The sequence below is a fragment of the Parus major genome, chromosome 22, assembly GCF_001522545.3.
Source record: "Parus major isolate Abel chromosome 22, Parus_major1.1, whole genome shotgun sequence".
In the NCBI taxonomy this organism is placed as follows: domain Eukaryota; kingdom Metazoa; phylum Chordata; class Aves; order Passeriformes; family Paridae; genus Parus; species Parus major.
In genome coordinates, this window is record NC_031790.1 from 2701502 (window position 1) to 2708675 (window position 7174).

Genomic DNA, 7174 nt, shown 5'->3' on the forward strand with positions numbered 1-7174 from the left:
GGAAGGAAGGAAGGATTCAGCTTCCAATGGAAATTCCATTCTGGGATCCACAGGGAATTGTTTGTATTTTTGTTCTTTTTTTAAACTTTTAGCCAAGTTTTCCTTTGGAAAGGGATCTTCTCCTGGAAAAGACAGATTTGAACTTTTGGATGGTGCTTGAAACGTCATTCCCAAGGGAGACTGGCAGGGAGCTGCAGGATCTGCTTTTCCAGGAGAGTTTGGAATGTTCTCATTGCCCCCTCTTGTCCTCCTGGAATGTTCCTCAGCGGAACCCAGGAGTGACAGGAAAATCCCAGGATTTTCCCACCCATGAGCTCTGGGATGTGGAGCCTTTGCTCCATGGAAAGGGAGGAATTTTCCAAGGTTTCTCCAACAGGGATTTCCTGCCTTAGATAGAGATGGGAATGGGGCTGGATTTGGGATGGGGATGATGGAGGCCTGGATGAATTCCTTGAGCTCTTGGAACATCCCCGTGCCCATCCCAGCTCTCCATGCTTTCCCCATGGATTCTTTTCCCTTGGGAATGGCCTAAAGAGCAGGAAAACCACCCCAAGCCATGGGAATTTGCCTCCCATGCAGAAGGAAGAGGAAGAGGATGGAGCAGATCCCGTGCTGGGGATGGGATCAGCCTCCTTAAATCCCATTTTTCCCATTGATCCAACCCGTTCCCATTGAGGACTGAGATGGGAGCAGCGCTCCTGACTCCCAGCACCAAAACATCCCCAATTAAACTGGAAAAGGAAAGCGGCAAATCCCCAAAGTCCCGACCTCATCCCTGCCCTGCCCCTCCCCTCGGGATGTTCCCAAGGGATTCCCATCCCCAGCGCTGCTCCAGGCCCCGGGAATGTTTTTCCATGAGGATCACAGAGCTGGCAGGGGAGGAGAAGCAGCTGCTGGAGGAGCCTGGAGCGCCGGGCAGGAGCAGATCCCGCGGCTCCAAGTGTTCCTGCCGGGATGAGACAAATCCAAAGGGATTTGGGGATCTCTCCAAGTTCCTCGGTGCCAGAGAGGCTGCGGCAGCTCCCGCCTGGCGCTTCCCGAGGTGTTTTCCCAGGATCTGAAGCCGGTGTCTCACCCCGGGCTGGCAGCTCCCGCCTCGGCCTTTCCCGAGAATGCGATCCCGCCCATCCCCGTTTTCCAAAGGGTTTTCCTCACTCCTTCCCCGGTGGGAGGTGGGAGGCTGCCAGACACTGCTGGGAAGTGGCATCCATGGAAATCATGGAATGGTTTTGTTTGGAAGGGATTTAAACCCATCCCGTTCTTGCCACGGCCGGGGACACCTTGCAGCATCCCGCTGGATCCAGCCTGGCCTTGGAAACTTCCAGGGATGGCACAGCCACAGCTGCTCTGGGAATTCCATGCCACCACCCTCCCAGGGAAGGATTTCTAGCACCTAATTCCCGTTTTCCATGGGATGGGGATCCTCTCCTGGCACCCCAAGGAACGAGGGGATGGATGGATCCTCCTCTGCCAATACACAGGAATGTCACATTTTTCCAGACGTTTCCCAGTCCTGCTGTTCCACTGGAGCCGTGGGGGCTCGGGAAGAGCAGCCAAGGACGCTGCGTCCAGCCCAGCGCTCCCGCAATTACTCACTTAACATCCCGGGAGTGCATGGAAATCTCATTCCCGGCATCGGGAGCAGCCACCCAGCCCCGGCCGAGCTTTTAGCGAAACTCGATTTGCTGCGCTCGCTGCCCGGGCTGGGTGCGGGACTGGAGCCGGTCCCGCTCTGCAGCTGCTCCCATGTCATTCCCGAGCTTCCCTGTCCTGGGAACAATTCCCTGTGTCCTCATCCCCTGGGAACAATTCCTTGTGCCCTCCTCCCCTGGGAACAATTCCCTGTGTCCTCATCCCCTGGGAGCAATTCCCTGTGCCCTCATCCCCTGGGAACAATTCCCTGTGTCCTCATCCCATGGGAACAATTCCCTGTGCCCTCATCCCCTGGGAACAATTCCGTGTCCTCGTCCCATGGGAACAATTCCCTGTGCCTCCATCCCTGTTCTTTCCCTTCGATTGGAACAATTCCCTCTCCTTTGCCTCCATCCCTGGTCCCTCTGTTTGATGGGAACAATTCCTTCTGCATTTCCTCCATCCCTGCTCCCTCAATCCAACAGGAACAATTCCCTCTCCTTTTCCACATCCCTGCCCCCTCCATCCCATGGGAACCCTCTGGTTGTCCATGGAAAGCTCTTCTAGTCCATCCCAGGAGGCTCCTGATCCCAAATCCCGCCCGTCCCCGCTCTGAATTCCCGCCGTGGGGCTCCGGGGCTGGATCCATGTTCGGACACCGAGGGCAAAGCGAGCAGGAATCTGTTCCTTGGCACAAAATATTCCCGAGCGCTTCCCTTCCAGTGGCGGCATCTGGCTCAGGTGCCGAGGGCTGGGCTGGAAATGTCAGCTGCGATTTGGGGCTGACAGTGGTGACAGCAGCCGAGGTGACAGCTCTGCTCCCCGGGGAGGGGCCGCGCCTGTCCCCCCCTGGGCCACCGGGGAGCGGCTCTGCCGTGGGCGGGTCACCCGAAATTCCTGAAAATTCGGTGGCAGGAGTCACCTCAAATTCCCAAAACTTCGCTGACAGGACTCTCCTCAAATTCCCGAAAATTCGGTGACAGGAGGAGGTGGCTGTGGCATCCTTGGTGGCACTGGGACTGTCCCTTCCCGGGGTCACCAGGGGATTGGCTCTGCCGTGTGCGGGTAACCCAAAATTCCCGAAAATTCGGTGACAGGAGGGGGTCGCTGCAGTGCCTCTGGTGGCACTTGGATTGTCCCCTCCCGAGGCCACCAGCGCTATGGCTCTACCGTGTGCGGGTCACCGCAAATTCCCCAAAATTCGGTGACAGCAGGAGGTGGCTGTGGCATCCCTGGTGGCACTGGGATTGTCCCCTCCCTGGGCCACCGGGGAGTGGCTCTGCTGTGTGCGGATCACCCGAAATTCCCCAAAATTCTGAACATTCCAAACATGAGGAGTCACCACAAATTCCCCAAAATTCACTGACAGGAGTCACCCCAAATTCCCAAAAATTCGGTGACAGAAGGAGGTGGCTGGGGCATCCCTGGTGGCATTGGGACTGTCCCCTCTCAGAGCCACCAGCGCCGTGTGCGGGTCACCTCAAATTCCCCAAAATTCACTGACAGGACTCTCCTCAAATTGCCGAAAATTTGGTGACAGGAGGGGGTCGCTGCAGCGCCTCTGGTGGCACTGGGATTGTCCCCTCTCAGAGCCACCAGGGGAGTGGCTCTGCCGTGTGCGGGTCACCGCAAGTTCCCGAAAATTCGGTTACAGGAGTCACCTCAAATTCCCAAAATTTCACTGACAGGAGGAGGTGGCTGAGACATCCACGGGCACCGTCACTGGTGGCACCGTCCCAGTTTGGTGCTGGAATCCTGGGATAGGCAGAATCTGTGGGATGTGCCTTTGTCCCTCCTGGAAGCAGAGAGGTGGAATTTTAGGGAAGGTTTGGGAATCTCTGGCAGGGCAGGGCCACGGAGCCGGATGGGCCCCGTGCCGGAACATTCCATGGGCAGGAGAATCCTGAATTCCCAAAAGGTGCTCCCGGGCAGGCCGGGGCTGGGGTGGGAGCCACCAAACCCAGCCGGCACCTCCGGGAGCTCCCACCAGCCCTGGGCTTTATCCAGAGGGGGTTTGGAATCAGCCGAGTTCCTTTTCATCCCGGCTCCTTCTTCCCCCGTGGTTCCCGAGCCGTCAGGAAGCAGCAGGGAAGGGCTTGGGTTCCCCGGCAGAGGTTAAAGAGGCAAAATCAGCTCAGAAAACAGCAGCGAGGGCAAAAATAGCCTCGGCTTTGCATGGAGCTGTCGGGGTCCATCAGTGTCGGGGTGTTCCAAGGACTCCCATCGCCACGAGGCGGCTGCTGGCTCCTCCTGGGAACGCGATCCCTGAGGAATCGCCCGCGGGAAGTGCGAGCGGAGAGCCCTGGCCGGGCCCTGGAGGGAGGATGAGGGTGAGGATGAGGATGAGAGGTTCCCCGGCAGCGGGAAGTGCGGAGGAGCTCTGGGAAGGGGGAGGGAATGTCCCCAAGGGTGTCCTTGTGCCCGCAGTGAACTCGCCGTGCCCTGCGTGCTGCCAGCGCTGGGGCAAACCTTGCCCAGAGTGAAAAAGAATGGAAAATGTTGGAGCCGCATCTGCAAGGGCAGGAAATGAATTCCAGGCCGGGCTGGGGTCGTGGGAGGTGTCGCTGCCATGGCAGGGGTGCCTTTACGGCTTTAAGGTCCCTTCCAATCCAAGTGGGTCTAAAATGGGCAGAATTCCAGTGTTTTGGAGATCAAAGGGAATAATCAGAGGGGGCTCGGTTTGCTGCACATCCCGGGAGGGCAAAGCCCTGATCCGGGAATTCCCAGCCCCAAACTGGGCTCTGCAAACGGAGCAGCAGCTCAGGGAGGCGATTTGCTGGTCCCACTCCATCCCTGGGATTCAGGAGCCCCGAGACTGGGAGCAGAGGTGAGGTTCGGCCTTCAGCCATCCCTGAGACCCTAAAAACTCCCAGAGGTGCTAAAAAAACCCACTTGAGGCTCAGGCTGCTGCAGGTGCCTGAAATGGGGCATTTCCAGGAGGGCAGAGCCAGGGGAAGCGGCCCCGGTGTGCGGATGTCCCCTTTGCTCGTCCCGGTGTCCCTGCCGGGGACAAATCCAGCCCGCACCTGGTGCTGAGGCTCCTCCCGGTGTTTTTGGGACGAGGAGTGCGGCTCTGTCCCCGTGGATAACACTGTTCATTCCTAATCCAGCACGGGAACGAGCTCGGCCGCCGTTAATGGGATCGGAATTAAAGCCCGGAGCCGGGAGGGAGAGCAAATCCAGCCCATCCCAACGGGATTTAAAGGGAGCGAGGGGAGGAATCAACTCCTGTGCGGGAACAAAGCCGCACCACGGAGGGGTCTCCATCCCGCAGGGAATGCTGGAGCGGGATCCTCTGGAAGTGCTCCAGAGGCGCCCGTCCCTGCCGGAGGCACTGGGAGCACTGGGAGCACTGGGAGCACTGGGAGCTGCCTGTGTCCCTGCAATCGGCTTTGCTGATTAACCTTGTCATCCCCAAAAGGCCGCCAATGAAGCTGTGGAGTTTCTTCGGTGGTTTGTTTTCCCCTCCCTCTCAAATCCGAATATTTCTGTGGGCGCTCGCTGCTCTCCCCCGGCACGACGAGGCCTTGCCGATCTCCTCTGATCCCAAACCCCTCTGTATCCCATCCTAATCCCTCCCTTTTCCCTCTGAGCCGCTCCAGACAGAGCCCTCTTTGTGCCGGCAGGGCTGGGAAGGGCCCGGACCGTCCCCCGTGCCCTCCTGCGCCATCCTCGCTTCTCCCGAAGGAGAATCCAACCTCCCCTTCCCACAGAAGCCGCGTGAGGAGCGAGGATGGGCAGCGCGGTGCTGTCCCTGATTCCAGATGTTCCCGGGATGTGAATTCGGCTGGAATAAATCCCAAAGGAGAGGCCAGGAAGCCGCCTGCTCCTGCTGAGGCCCCGCGATCAGTCCCGAGCGGGGAACGCTCCGGGATTAACCCCGTGCCACCCCTCCCTCCCGGGTAGAGTCAATTAATGTGCTCAGGTAATTAGAGAGGGGCATTTCCCTCTGGATCCCGCTGTTCCCACCTCCAGCAGGCTCTGAGGGAATAAAATCCAGGGAAAGGGCGGCTGGAGCCGAGCGGAGCCGCTGAGGGGACAAAAAGGCTCAGGGGTCACCTGGGGGGGCCGAGGTTCCCCCTGGCACCGCCCTGGGCCTGGGAAGGCCGGGCAGGGAGGGAATGGAGAGGCTGAGGAGCTGGGAGAGGAGCGGATCCCTGCTCTGGGAATTCTCTCCCTGGCTCCGAGGTGCCACGGAGACAGGAATTAATGAGGAAATCAGGTGGGATTGATCCAGGGGTCCAGGAGGGATTGATCCAGGCGGGATTGATCCAGGGATCCTGGCAGGATTTATCCGGGGATCCAGATGGGATTTATCCAAGGATCCAGGTGGGATTGATCCAGGGCCCAGGTGGGATTTATCCAGGGATCCTGGCAGGATTGATTCGGGGATCCAGGCAGGATTTATCCAGGGATCCAGGCAGGATTTATCCAGGAATCCAGGTGGGATTTATCCAGGAATCCAGGTGGGATTTATCCAGGGATCCTGGCAGGATTGATCTGGGGATCCTGGCAGGATTGATTCGGGGATCCAGGCAGGATTGATCCGGGGATCCAGGCGGGATTTATCCAGGGATCCGGGCAGGCGTTATCCAGGGATCCAGATGGGATTTATCCAGGGATCCTGGCAGGATTGATTCGGGGATCCAGGCAGGATTGATCCAGGGATCCAGGCAGGATTGATTCGGGGATCCTGGCAGGATTGATTCGGGGATCCAGGCAGGATTTATCCAGGGATCCAGGCAGGATTTATCCGGGGATCCAGGCAGGATTTATCCAGGGATCCAGGCAGGATTTATCCAGGGATCCAGATGGGGTTGATCCAGGGATCCTGGCAGGGAACAAGCAGGAATTTGCTCTTCTGAGGAAGGGGCAGAGGGCCCTGGGCACGGCCCGAAGCAGCTCCTGCTGTTCCTAGGGTCGCATCCGAGCACGAAGGGGAGGAAGAAAAGCAGGATGCGCGTCCCGGGAATGGGACGTCCCACTGCTGGGAATTCTGCCTGCAGGGGGACGGGTGTAACACCCAGAACAAGGAGCCCGATCACTGCCGGCTCCACCCCGGGAATGGGGAGAGCTCCCCAAACCCCCTCCTGCTCCCCAGCCCCTTTGCGGGGTGATCCAAGTGGAGAATCCTCCCCATTCCTGCTTCCCGGGATAGGATCCACCATCCCCGGGGCTTGTGGGGTCCTGACCCCAAATCACGGACAGAGAGAGGGGTGAGAGGTTCGGGCACCCCATGGGGGCTGGAGGATGAGGAGGAGGAAGCCGGGGAGGCTGCACCGTGTCCCTGCAGTGGGGTGGTGACCCCATTCCCGGTGTGGGACAGAGGGGTTGGGACTGGGAAGGATGAACAGGGAATTTCCGATGGGAATTTTGGGTTCCCTGGCCTGGGGGCGTGTCACATGTGAGTGTGACCCTCCCAAAATAAAACCCCGCAGTGGGGAGGGCGCAGCACCCGCTGGGTGCCCCGTTCGGGTGGGGTCCCCCTGCGACCCCAGGGGTCCCCCGTTCCCGTGGCCGTCACCCAGGACTGTGGCACTGT

General features: G+C 59.2%; 1 protein-coding gene across 1 annotated transcript in view; it reads left to right on the forward strand.

Annotated features, from left to right (window-relative positions):
* The window catches only part of GFRA2 (GDNF family receptor alpha 2), a 54052-nt gene that overhangs the window by 22113 nt on the left and 24765 nt on the right, over nt 1-7174 (forward strand). The gene's annotated exons all lie outside the window — the stretch shown is intronic.